Source organism: Dicentrarchus labrax, unplaced genomic scaffold, assembly GCF_905237075.1.
Source record: "Dicentrarchus labrax unplaced genomic scaffold, dlabrax2021, whole genome shotgun sequence".
Lineage (NCBI taxonomy): Eukaryota > Metazoa > Chordata > Actinopteri > Moronidae > Dicentrarchus > Dicentrarchus labrax.
In genome coordinates, this window is record NW_026136719.1 from 207,250 (window position 1) to 221,991 (window position 14,742).

Below are 14,742 nucleotides of genomic sequence, written 5' to 3' on the forward strand. Positions count from 1 at the left end.
TGAAGGTAATGTTCAGTTTGTGTTAGTCAGACAGCTTCCTGTCAGTGTTATATCATTATATTACTGGATTATTGTTAATATTAGTAACAGGACTATGTTAATGTTATAGCTGGTGGAGCTGGAACTCATTTTAAATGCTTTATATTCTTTTGGGTAGTTCAATCTGTGACACAGAATCATATGATAACATGTTTGTGTGCATACATAAATGGAGTACAAAGGACAATATTTCTCTGTGAAATGTAGTGAAGTAGAATGATAAAGTAGCATAAAGTGAAACTACTGAACAAAATGACAGCACTTAATTACCACTGCCCATAGCTTTATAAAAATGTCTGTGTCAGACACGCTGTGGCTGCTGGGAAACTTTTCTTGTTTCTTTTTTCATTTCTTTTATTTAATGTAAGGGACATACACAAACAGTTTGGGAATGTGAATACAAATATCAGAGAAATCAATTTACAATGGTGGAAATGAAACTTTAGCCCATTTGAATAGCAACAGACAAAACAGAGATAAAGAAAAATAAAAGTAAGAGACAATAAAACAGCAAGTACTTGGATATAGATGGAAACATTCTTTCTGCCTTTTTTATTCATATTTATTTTACAAAGTAACTAAAGTACATTTACTCAAGTACTGTACTTTTTAGAGGTATTTTTATTTTCTGCTACTTTTCAGACACAAATATTGTTAACATTAATAATATGTGTATAAAGAGTAGTGAATCTGTCATACATGGTTATTATTAAGTGTTATTTAATTACTGGTGAGTTTGATCGTGTGGAAAGAAAGTGTTGTTTAAAAGTAGAACTTAAATCAGATATGTGATGGCAGTAAACAATGCAATTATTAGGATTATTAATGTCCAGATTAAGTGTCTTTGCCCCAATACTTTAATATTGATATTCAATCAACTAATACTAAGATTGATCTCTTACTTATATCTACTCAATCTGACACACCTTATTTAGAATCAGAATCAGTTTTATTGCCAAGTCTTCTCATAAGAGCAGTTTGCTTTGGTACATTGGTGCAAAAGAATCACAGTCAAACACAGAAAGATATCAATAAAGATAAAAAGATGAAAAATAGAGACAATAAAAGGAGCTGGTCCTGGTTCAAACATATTCAGCTTATATTCAGTTATAGTTGAAGAAGGTGAGATCAGCTGATAGTTTATTTGAGAAGAGGTCTCACTCTGTTGGAGTTGTTGAACTGCAGAATCACTCTGGTTGTACAGCGGTGTCACAGAGTGGAGCTTCTTCCCTCACAGATGATCTTTGTTTGAGTTCAGACACACAAACCTACAACAGACAAGTTTACTGTGGTTGTGTCAGTTTCTCATAGGTTGAACATGAATTATTAACAGCTCATATGAGACTGCTGGAAACTGTCCAACATGTCTGCAGCTTTCTGTCTCCACCACGTTGTTGCTTATTCTATAATCACTAACCAAGCGCTACCTTACAATCTGGCAGTCTATTTAAACTGCACAATTTCCCCTCTGCTCTGTCAATGCTGCTGCTGCTCTGTAAGCCCCACCACCACCCCAGCATCCACCTGTAGGCTCCGACTGGGGGTTAAGGTATTTGCGCATCACTCCCCGTAGATATGTTTACATAGATATATTGGGGAGTGATGCGCAAATACCTTAACCTCCAGTCGGATATCTAAATATGCTATACTGCTTAATAAATGTATAAACTGTAAACACTGACAACAAGATGGTTCAATCATGGTTGTGAGCTGTGTGATGAACATTTGTGATCATATCTTTTTAATGTATTTAATTCAATTCAATTCAATCCAATTTTATTTGTATAGCGCCAATTCATAACAGAAGTTATCTCAGGACACTTTTCAAATAGAGCAGGTCTAGACCGAACTCTTTAACATTAATTACAGAGACCCAACAGTACCACCATGAGCAAGCACTTGGAGACAAGGGCAAGGAAACACTGCCTGTTAAAAGGCAGAAACCTAGGACAGATCCTCCGGCTCTAGGTGGGTGGTCGTCTGTCTCGACCAGTTGGGGTGAGAGAGAGAGAGAGAGAGAGAGAAAGAGAGAGAGAGAGAGAGCGACAGACAGACAGACAGACAGGTGCATAGCAACAACAGTATTGGCAACGACAATTTAGCAGGACCATGGCAGGAGGCTCCACCAGGATCGATAAGAACCTGCGAGACGAGAAAGCACAAGAACTCCGGGGAAGAAGTGAAGTTAGTAACATGCATTAATGGAACATGAATGAGTGCAGAAAGAGAGAGGAAGAGAGGAGCTCAGTGCACCATGGGAAATCCCCGATAGTCTAGGCCTATAGCAGCATAACTAAGGGATGGTTCAGGACTCACCTGATCCAGCCCTAACTATAAGCTTTATCAAAGAGGAATGTCTTAAGCCTACTCTTGAATGTGGAGAGGGTGTCTGCCTCCAGAACCACAACTGGAAGCTGGTTCCACAGGAGAGGAGCTTGGTAACTGAAGGCTCTGGCTCCTGTTCTACTTTTAGAGACTATAGGAACCACAAGTAGCCCAGCATTCAGAGAACGTAGTGTTCTAGAGGGGTAATAGGGTACTATGAGCTCTTTAATATGTGTTTTTAATATCAATAACAAATAGACTCAAAGAATCAATAATAACATATCTGCCATCCACTAAAGAGTCCCAGGAAGAAACAACTTGATACTGAAGAAGGGTTTAATACAGAAAGACATACAGGATGACAAGATAAACAGATACATTAGAGCTCAGAGGTGTTTCAGTTGTTGCCCAATTTATCTTCCTGTCTCTAAACCCCCGATTTAAAAGAAAAACTCTTTATTTTTTGGGTCTGAGAGGGGTGATTTTGTAAATTGTCAGATTTTATGAGTAGAATCTGGTTTCTATGTGATTTCCTCACAAAGCCAGAAACATAATGGAGAGTTTTCTGTCTGATTTATTGTTAAAGAATACAACAGCTGACATGAAGGAACATAAATGCACCTACAGCAGGCGGTATAAATAATGTGTGTTATTAATGTGCATCAGACTGTAATATACAGCATACTGTCAATGTTCAGACTACAACAGGCCCTCCTCCATACACTGCTCATAGGCTGACACCTGCTGGTGACTTTATGGAACTGCAGCTGACAGTTGGAGTGAAAATAAAGCACATTTTTATCACTTGAATATAAAAGTATGTTGACTGCAGAGTTGCAGTTTGCTGTAATATGATAGTAAAGACTCACAGTACAATACAGAACATATATATGATACAGTACATATCATAAGAATATAATAGAAAATATAAAGACTATAATTAAAAATATATACACTATATGCAGTATGCAAGTAAAAGATGTGGTGTGCAAAAATATTTTAAACATCGGCCATAGCATCACACACATCACAAGTGTTTCCCAGGTAAGCAACGCCCAGCCATCCACAAGATGTAAAAGAAAGCGTGATTCACTATCTTCCAGTGCTCTGTTGTCCAGTGATGCTCCCGTGCCCATTGTAGGCACTGTCAGCAGTGGACAGGGGTCAGCATGGGCACCCTGACTGGTCTGCAGCTACGCAGCCCCATACACAACAAACTGCTCTGTACTGTGTTCTGACACCTTTCTATCAGAACCAGCATTAACTGTTTCAGCAATTTGAACTACAGTAGCTCGTCTGTTGGATCGGACCACATCAAAAAATGCTGCATCAAAAAGTACCAAACACTGACTGTTTGTCAGGATGTGCTAGTGAGTAGATGAATTTAAGAAATGAGAATGGAGCAGTGTCAAGCATCTGCACTCATGAAAAGGTCATTTCAGACTCTGACAACTGAAATATGTCAAGAACATGACTTCTGTTCTATCACATCTGTAAAGATTTTGTAAAGGTTTAGACACTGTATTGGAGATGAAGGGTCAAGTGCAGCTTTTTAAATTATTTTAAATATTGACCATCATAAATGTATTATTGCATAATGTATAACTGGATACTTTATCAGTCCACCTGGTTGATTCAATATTTGTTAGTTTTATATGAACAATAGCAGCCCCAAAATCAGAGTTTAAGAATGATAACATACATAACTTTGTATATTATTTTATTGAGGCTCTGATGGAGATGTGTGCACCGATTTAGTGTCCCATAAGTCTACATGACAACATTTTGATCCATCTTCCTTCAATCTGCCTTAAATTTGTACATAAATATTAGAGTAATTACCACACTCAAATAACTGATATGCCAGCATATATTAAAAATATACAGAACATATGAATGTCAGTAGACATCAGGGAGTTGGGTTTCAAAAGTTGTGTTAAATTACTGGCACATAGGCTGAATTGTTTCTTTAAAGATTGCTCTGTTTCTAGATGAGTGTTACAGAGAGTGTGATTCACATTTACAGTTTCTTATTTTTCTTCTCATACTGAAACATGCAAACATGTTCTGAGCCAATTGTTTTTTTCTTGGACTGATGACGCAGCACAAAATCCAGCAGGTGATTAACCCCTTAACTGCTAAAATTAAACTCAAACGGTTCATGAATTATATTCTAATGTTCATTAGCCCACACAGCCCACGACTCTAAAGTGAAATCAGTAATTGGAAACAGACCTCTGTTGATGCTCAGGTGAGTGTCTACTGTACAGATCAGATTTGGACTGAGAGCTTTTCATTATCACTGTAGATTCACCACTGGCCTGTAGATGAACACAATAACAATCATACAGATATTTTAAATATTACAACTGTTAAATAATATTAAAATGTTTGTTGTTTTGTTTTTTGATGATTGACAGTTGAGGAAGAGGATGTGCCTGCTTCAGTGTGCAGCCACTAGGAGACTGCTTAAAGGGTGTGGATGAAAGGTTGGTATGTGTCCAAACTGCTGAGGCTGGTATTTTATTAGTCAAATGACTGTAGAGACAGACTGAGGACACATCAGGAGACCTGTACCAGGTAAGAGAGAGACAACATGTATGTGTGGGTGTATAAGAGACAGAGGCAATATATTATTAGCACATACATAAGATTATTTAAACCTAACCTTTAAACCACAAACTACAGCTGGGAGGGTTGTTATGTTTGTATGACAGAGACCAGATGAAGCCTGTTCAACTGGCTGTGCCTCGACTCTTATTCTATTTTTAGTGGCTCCTTGGTCCTTCATTACTTTACTTCGGGAAACGGTGGACCTATTCCCTGAACTGATTAGAATTTGTGCCAAAAAACTGCAATTGAAGGCAAAAAAAGTCATCAATTTTGGAAATCCCAAACAACTGTCAGTATTCTTAAATGAGAATCTACCATCTTTTTCTCAAAGCTGATTGATCTGTGATCTTACAAAAAATCTGATATAACACTGAGCTGAGGGCAGACTACCAAAATGTTACTTAAACCACACGTGAAAAAGATTTGAAACATATTTTGAAGTAAGTTTGACTCTGATGAGTTGGAGACTGAATGAAACTCTGTCTGACCTAAAATGGCCTCGGCTGCTGAAGTCTTCCCTGCTCCTCTCCTCCCACACAGAACCAGGTTTAAAGCTGGTTTGATGAGTTCAGACTTTGGTGTTATGTGAAGTAAAGTCAGAATATGAAGCCATTATTGTCTCACAAATGTGAGTGGAGAGTTGTGTAACTGTACACTGTGACAATAGATCCTCCTCAATGTTTCACACTGGACCTTTAAGTAAGTGTAAAGTTAATGTCTTTGGACAAACAGTGAATACTTACTTGTGTCAGTGTTGCTGCTCTGTGTCACCAACTGTCCTGTAACATGTCAACATCATCATCACCATCATCATAATCATCATCATCACCATCAGCATCATCATCATCATCATCACCATCACCATCATCATCATCACCATCATCACCATCATAATCATCATAATATCATCATTAGAATAAAAACATCAACATACAGAGCAGTGTGATCTAAACCCGTTTTTTAAAAGTTAAACTCTGAGATAATATGAGTCTGAAATAAAGTTAAATCAAATTTAAAGTGCATTAATGTAACTTTAATGAGAGTTTCTTCTTCCTGCTTCTGTTGAGGCACTGATCATCTAAAATGGCGGATTGTTATCGACTCGATATCGAACAATAAAAACGTAAACTTTAATTATTTGTTAGTTTAAATCAGTGTGAAAATACGTCCTTTAAATTAAAACCAGTAAATCATCAGTTCTCTTTCCGACTGTTTGTTCCGCATTATCAAAGTAAAGTGAGTGTGTGTGCGGTTTATTCTGTCAGATTAATGAGTGAGTGAATAAAATGTGTTCAGATCAGTGAGTGAGGTTACTGTGATAATAACAATATATATAATAACAATATGAACAGAGTGCATTGAGCTGCTGGGTTCACTGGATCACTTCTATTAATGTGCTTTTAGTCGTTTACTCACCAGCTGAAACTTCTGCTGCAGATCAGAGAGATCAACCTGAGGACTGAAGCTAAAGTGAAAGTTAACAAACAGTTTTCAGATGTGTTTCAAACGTTGAGAGAGAATCAGTGTGTCCAAGAATGTCTGCTGCATAAACTATTTTTACACGATTCTTATTTTACCATTAGACCTACAGCGTTATTCTTCTTAAACATTTAGTTTCTTCTCATTTATACTTTAATTGACATGCTTTATTTAAACGTAATATTCTAACATCGGTAAATTTAGGTTATTAAAAAGTCTTCCTCACTATCACCATGACAACCTCTCCTCAGAATATCTGCAGAAAAACGGATTCATTCACATTCAAAGGTCATTTCTTTCTCTCTTTATTGCTCATAAAACATAAAACCTGAACTTCATCAGTCTGTAAATACACGTTGTGCTCTTTGTTTCAGCCTGTTTATGACTGATTATGATTTTTTATAATTATGACAAATCACTGCAGATAATGTTTCTGTTCCAGCGTACAGCCGATAGCTGATCACACAACTAAAGGTCATTAATCCATATTTAACATTAATATCTAATATTACATTTAAGTCCGTTCACAACCACAAACACCCTCAATCATTGCACAAGGTTTAAATTATTCAAATGACTCATTAACAAAATAAAAACATAAAAACAATGAAATGATAAAACTACAACAAGCCGCTTTGTGTGAAGCTCCTTTCATCAGTGGCTGATGTAACAGCGCCACCTGCTGGACGTGGAGACAAAGTCAGACAATGGCACCTGCAGACAAAAAGTCCAACTTGTATAAATGTGAAATATAGGTGTAGTGCATTACACATTTTATACAAATACATTTTAAATTATGCAAATTTTTGGACTCTTACAATAAATAACTTTTAAATAATGACATGGGAGTGAATTGGTCTCTTTGTCTCTCCTGTGATATTTGTGATTCTGATCAAATTGTAGATTTTTTATTTTTCTGAGAATGTTCTCACAATATAACTCAAATTAAAAAACATAATGCTGATAATGAAGATAAAATGACCAAATACTGTCAGTTTATTAGCTTCATCAGATATTTCCCACTCACTTTTATCACACAGATTTTGACATGATTGAAGATGAATAAAATAAAGTCAGATCCATATTTACAAAGAATTGACCGTTTAAAGCTGCAGTATGTAACTTTTTTTTAAATAACTTTTTGTATTTGATGACCAAGAAATGAGACTTAACAATCTTTTAGACTGGGTGGAATCTTGTAAATACCTTTATGAACACTTGGAGGAGCCAGAGGATCCTGATCTTTCCACAGATTATCTGTCTCATGTTCTACTGTCAGGATAAAGTGACAGTTTCTACAAATATGACCAAAAGTAATTTTATAAAGTTCCATACTGCAGCTTTAAGTTTAATGTATATTTTGGTCTGCTAAAATTTTATTGTTGAAACTTATATTACAGCTTATGATGTAACAGTGATTGATGTCCTGTTGCCACAGTTGATGGCTTTTAATTGGACAGTGCAACAGATGTTTCCTAGCAACCAATTTACTAAAGGCTTATACTATACTATTTTATTGCTGCAACCTGATTTAGTAAATAACCAGTCTGAAACTAGCTAGTAGTTACTAAGAACACAGGAAGGATTCAGACTCAAACTCAGTGAAGAACTTATGAAGCTGGTGCAACCAGAACATCTACTGAATGGACCTTAAAGTGAGGTTGTTTGTCAGTGGATGTTAACTAGTGACAGTAAGGTGTGAAAGCATCTTTGAATCATATAATGTTCACAAAGTCTAAACACCTGAGAGCAAACGGTATAAAACCTCAGTAAAACTGCATCAGTACAGAGAACAGTGGACAGTAAACCTCACTGACAGTCATTATAACTTAACTTATATGATTCATATTTAATATTTGCTGTGATATTTGTGATTTGGGTGTTGCAGAGAAAACAGAGTGAATGACATCTAAACATTTCATTTCACTCACAAACATCATTTTCTTTCTCATATTCAAAAGAAAACAAAGATCATCTCTAAAGACCAAACAGAGCTTCCAGCTGCTGAAGTCTTTCTTTACTGAGCTGTTGTCTGTTTTTAATCCGTCAATAATTACACTAATAATTAGGAACAAATACATCATATCATAAAGATTTTCTACTGACTGAAAATGTTTCAGCTGAAACAGCAACTGATGTTTACAATAATCAACTTATACATTATCATTATCATTATCTCTACAATATAATGCAGATTTTATAAAACTTTATAGGAAACAAACTTAAAACAAAACCACACCAATGATTGTACAGAGTCAGTGAGTTATTAACTGTTTAAATCCTCATTTATCACGAGACAGAACAGACTGAAATCAACATTTTGTCATTTAAAGAATCCAACTCAAACATCCAGAAATCTACACCCAGAGGGAGATATGAGTACAATACAAAAAGCAAACAAACATGAACAGATTTATTTAGAACAAATATTTTATGTTTTTTATTGTTACAGCTGGTTGGAAAATTGTTGAAACTTTATCAGAAATTTGGCTAATTGACTTCACAGAACAAACTGACACAACACATAAAAACAAAAATGAACAATAGATAAACTTTTGCATGATGAATAATGAATAAAACAGAAACAATAAAATCTAAAACATCAAAAAAGTAAAAGTCGATATAAAAATAATCACCAGGGAGACAAATAATGTAAAAACTGATGATTAAAATGTAAAAACTAAGACTATAACATTACTCCAAAGAACTGGTATCATCTGACCCACAGTGACTGCTGCTGTGTTTCTGTTCAATGTTGAATATTACTATGAAATCTTTCCTTCTTTAAAGTTTCACTGATTGAAACTAAATGAAAGTAGAAAAAAGGAAACTTCTGAAACTGATCTGTTGTTGTGACGTTTACATCGAACAAATCTCATAAAATGTGACAGCTTGATGTGTCGACTTGTGTCATCAGTTCCTGTATCAACTCATTTATTTCTTTTCATGTTTTTGTTGCAACTTCTGCTTTATTGCTTCATTTTCTTCTCTCCACCTTTTTTCTTTTGTGTTTTTTCAATAAGTCTTTGATTTTTTCATATTTTCTTTCTTTTTGGTCACACATTTCCTCTTGATGTTTCTTCTTCATCTGTTCTTCATTGTGGACTTTAAGAGCCTCTAAGATATTATATTGTTGATCTTTGTCTTTCATTTGTTTCTCATGTTCTTCCTTCAGAGCTGCAGATTCCTTTTTGTATTTCTCTTTGAATTCATTGAACTCTTCAGCTTTCTCTCTGGCTTCTTCTTCATGTGTCTTCTTCAGATTCTCCAGTTTTTTCTTATAGTTCTCCTCGATGTCTTTTTCTCTTTTTTCTCTTGTTCTCTTCGATCCTCTTCTTTTCTTTTCTTTCTATCGTTTTTCTCTTTCCTGTTCGTATTCTTCTTGAAGCTTCCTAAGTTTTGTTTCTTCCTCCTGTCGTCTCTGTTCTTCTTCTTGATATCGTTTTTCCCACCATTCTTTTATTTTTTCTCTTCATTCTCTCGTTGTTTTCTCATCTCTTCTCTAATTTCCTTCAGCTTTCTATCAATGGTTTCCTTTTCCTCTAATTCAGATTTAATTTTTTCCTTTTTGTTTCTGTTTCCACTCCTGTCGTTGACTTTTATCCTGTTGTTTTCTCTTCCTGTCTTCTTCTTCTCTCATTTTCTCTACGTTTAATTTCTTTTCTTGTTCCTTTTTGATGTTTTCCTCCTTTTCTTCAAGTTGTTTTTCTCTCAGTTTTCTCTCCTTTTCAGTCTCTGCTCTCTGTTCTTCCATTCGTCTTTTCATTTCTTCCTTATGTTTTCTTTGAAGCTCCTCCCTCTCTCTCTTCATCTCTTCTTCTTTCTCCTTCAGGATTCTCTCCATTTCTTTCTTTATTGAAGCTTCGGCCTCTTGCAGCATCTCATTAGTGTAGCAGCTGCCTCCATTTTCCTTCACCATGGTGTCAATCTTGGTTATCAGCTCACTGACCTGTGTGCGGTTGTGTTCATCATAGTTATTAAACACATGGTATCTTCCTCCACAGTCAGAGATCAGCTTCTTAAAGGAATCATCACATCTCTTTTCAATGTATTCTTCAATGGACACTTTGTCATCTTCCAGTGTATCTCCTCCAGTTAAAAGAATGATGGTAAACTTCTCAGAATTCTTCCCGAAGCTTTCCTTGATCTTAATCTGCCAATTTGTAACACCAACAGGAAGACATGTGGTCCTGGAGCCAGAAGACTGATGCATTTCACCATCTTCTCATGAACCTCTTCATGAGACAAACTATTGTCAAACAGACCAGGAGTGTCGACCACAACCACCTGACGAACATCGACTTCACTCTGTTCTTTCTGACAGTGTTTAGTGACTGATGTTTGGCTTGATTTGGCTTTAAACTCTTTTCTTCCTAGAATGGTGTTTCCTGAAGAGCTCTTTCCACAGCCAGTCTTCCCTATCAGCACAATCCTGAGACACTCTGGACTCCGTTCTTCATCATCACCTGTGAAATATAAAGACCAGAAGTTCCTTTAATTGCCGTTGGAAAAGTATAAACTGCAAAGTATAATTATGGTTTCGATGAAATCGAATTTATTATTATTTACAAATTCAAATTATTACTACTTACAGTTGATTGTGCAAATGTTTCAGTTGTATAGCGGTGTGGTTTATTTTTAGTATTTTTTTCCACCATGTCCAACAGTTCCTGGATGTCTCTGTTTTCTTTCACAAAGTTAACAACAGCTGGAGCTGTAGGATCTGAGTCCACAGTGAACAGAATCATGGTGAAGTCATTAACTCGAGAGCTGAATGTGTTCTGGATGGTCTCTAACTCTCCCTTGTCTTCATCAGTGAGGGGACCCACAGGTAGGACCAGGATGAAGGCATGGATGCCCTCAGGATCACAGAGGGAGATACTCCTGAGTGATTCCTCCATCACTGCCTCCTGAGGTTCTCCATACAAGGCAGGCAGCTCCACCAGGGAAACCCAACGTCCACACACCTCTCCCTGATGTTTAACACACTCTGATGAGTTGGAGACTGAATGAAACTCTGTCTGACCTAAAATGGCCTCGGCTGCTGAAGTCTTCCCTGCTCCTCTCCTCCCACACAGAACCAGGTTTAAAGCTGGTTTGATGAGTTCAGTGAAGGTGAGGAAGGTTCCTTTGTTTTCACGCACAATGTTCTCAATCTTCTGCATTAACAATGTGTGGTTGTCTTCAACCATGTTGTAGTGTCTTCCTCCACAGTCTGTAAGGAGTTCATTAACAGTCTTACTTTCATTCTCCTCATGTGTCATGATGACCATTGAGTATTTTAAAGCATCTTGACCAAACAAACTCAGGATGAACTTCAGTGTTTGTCTGTTCTCCTCAGTGAAATCAGAAGGTTTCACTAACAGCAGAAGAACATTTGGTCCAGGAGGACATAGAGTCACACAGTTCTTCATCTCTCTTCTCACGTTCTCCACAGACAGACTGAAGATGGTTTTCCTCTACACTCTCCACAGGTAGCCACACATTGCCTGTTTGGGGGAAGTTCTTTGGTCGTGAATAGTTTGGTTTGCAATGATGAAATTACCAAGTTTTCTCTGTTTGTCATCACTTTTTCCCAGCAACACAATCCTGAGTCCAGATGCTGTAATACAACAGAGAAAAAAAGATAAAGATTTCACAATGTTCAAACTGTGATGTGTCATATTTTTCACAATTATACAAACTGTTCATATGCAGAGAGAGAGAGAGAGAGAGAGACACTGGGAGACAGAGAGAGACAGAGAGAGAGAGAGAGAGAGAACCTAAATGGAATTTATTCACATAGGGCCAGGTAGGTTTGGATAGCTTTTTTCTCTTAAAGGGGAACTTGGCAACTCTAGCCATTTCTTCGCTGGTTTTCACTTTTGTCGCCGCGTGTTTTCTCAACAAGCTCCCCCTAAAGCTCTGGGACGTATATTTCACAACACTGTCGTAAAAAAAACTCACTTGCGGCACCCTCCACCCCCTTTCTACCGCTGCTGATGTGCATTTGTTGCCGGGCAACTTTTTCGTGTGGAGCAATGTCTACCGAGGTGGGTAATACTTGTTCTTATAGCCGGTGTGGCTAACCGGTATTGAGGGGGGCGTGTGCGTTTATATGGAATTGCCATAAAGCAGTTCGTGTTTCTCGGTCGTTCTCGCTTCTCGTGATACTTCCTATTTCTGCAATACTTTAATAAATGAAATCATCATTTAAAAACTGCTTTTTGTATTTACTCAGGTTATCTTTGTCTAAAATTTGTTTGATGATCTGAAACATTTAAGTGTGTCAAATATGCAAACAAATAAGAAATCAGGAAGGAGGCAAATACTTTTTCACAGCACTGTATATGAAAAGTGTGCTCTCAATTTGTGGCAAACTTAATTCAGGTACTGAATGATGAACAGTGATAACAGCCATTGAGATGTGCCGGGTGTTGACCTATGTGTGTGTGCATGTTAGTGAGCATGTGTGAATAAAGTTTCGCTGCAGAAGCAGAGTTTCAGTCAGCAGCACTGATCCCTCACTGTGCACTTGGAACGCATGTCGAACAATTTACCTCTGCTAGCTTTTTTACATATGAGTACAATAAGCAAGCAATCGAGCCAGCAACGAGCACCAGTACAGTCAACACAAAGTCTCAGATCAGCTCTGGAAGACACACACAGAGACAGAGAGCTGCACTGTCCTGGTATGTGGGGCTCTACAAGCTACAATTCATTGTGCCCTCTCACATGCACATATTTCTACTCACATATACACTTTATTTATTAGCACACGTATTCTTTCTCACACACATAGATTCTAAGTCATGTATATCTGTTCATTCTCACATATGTAGACATATACTATATTCTCACATTCATATATTATACAACGATCCACTATAGCATTATGACCGGTCCTATATGCGACAAACACCTTTCTATCAGAACCAGTATTCACTTTTTCAGCAGTTTGAGATACAGTAGCTCATCTGTTAGATAAACCCAAACTTTAATGTTTTATCACCACCTAGTGGGACTCTGTGGGCTCTGCACCCTTCGACAAAGAATACAAAACAACAAACAATAAAACAAAAATAAATATATAAAGCTGATTGAACAGTGGCTGTGGTCCATCTGTGAGCTGTCTGTCTGTCTGTCTGTCTGTCTGTCTGTCTGTCTGTCTGTCACTGAGCTACAGTTTATAGTGGTTCTCATATTTCCTGCTGTGTTCCATTAAAATGAACAATCAGCTGAGTTGAATTCAGACTCACAGACTGGATTTAAGGTCTGAGGACTGCTGTGCTTTTCTTATATTTATAATATGTGGACAGAGAGAGAAGACAGTGTTTTATCCAGACTAATAAAGTGTGACTGGACTCACCTGGTGCTGCAGCCGCCATGATGTCAGTGTGCTGGAAACATCAGAGACTCATTCAACTGAAGACCAACTGCTGCTTTAACAACCTGAAGGAAGAAGAATTAGAATTGAAATGATCTTACTCATTCACACAGCAAAATGTTTGTACAGAGCAAACTGCAGAGTGTCAGTCAGCTTCACAACCTCAGTGGGGATTCAAACTAGCAACCTCTGATTACAGCTGACAACAATGTGAAAGCCTGTGAGAAAAGATTTATGGTTTAACTTTGTAATGCATTTTATAATGTAGCTGATATAATGAGTGATAATATTTGTTCTGAGGTCTCTGAGATCTAGATAATAAATAAAACTTTAATAATAACTAATATAGTGGAGCTCCTCCAATGACATTATCACCTGGAAAGGTAATAAAATACAGTAAACATCAGTCTGATGCAACTTTTTGTGCCGCGTCTTTGCATGTTTTTCAAAGTATGAGAAAAACCAGTGTCCAAACTTTTGCAAAATATTTACAGTTATTGGAAGTCATGTTCTTGAAATATTTCTGTTCACAGAGTCTGAAATGACCTTTTCATGAGTGCAGATGCTTGACACTGCTCCATTCTCATTTCTTAAGTTCATCTACTCACTAGCACATCCTGACAAACAGTCAGTGTTTGGTACTTTTTGATGCAGCATTTTTTGATGTGGTCCGATCTAACAGACGAGCTACTGTAGTTCAAATTGCTGAAACAGTTAATGCTGGTTCTGATAGAAAGGTATCAGAACACAGTACAGAGCAATTTGTTGTGTATGGGGCTGCGTAGCTGCAGACCAGTCAGGGTGCCCATGCTGAACCCTGTCCACTGCTGACAGTGTCTACAATGGGCACAGGAGCATCACTGGACAACAGAGCACTGGAAGATAGTGAATCACGTTTTCTTTTACATCTTGTGGATGGC

The 14,742-nt window shown here is 37.2% G+C and overlaps 1 protein-coding gene and 1 pseudogene across 3 annotated transcripts in view; one reads left to right on the top strand and one right to left on the bottom strand.

Moving 5' to 3' along the window:
• The window catches only part of LOC127351824 (GTPase IMAP family member 8-like), a 79,886-nt gene that overhangs the window by 7,663 nt on the left and 57,481 nt on the right, over positions 1-14,742 (top strand). The window contains exon 1 of one of the 3 annotated variants that reach the window (XM_051379780.1): positions 4,924-4,944. The exons of 1 other annotated variant lie outside the window; for it this stretch is intronic. The gene's annotated coding sequence lies outside the window, so the exon portion shown is untranslated. Of the gene's footprint in view, positions 1-4,923; positions 4,945-14,742 lie in introns of those variants that run through there. One more of the 3 variants, XM_051379787.1, reaches the window with a different exon arrangement.
• LOC127351385 (GTPase IMAP family member 8-like) lies at positions 9,038-13,823 on the bottom strand (annotated as a pseudogene).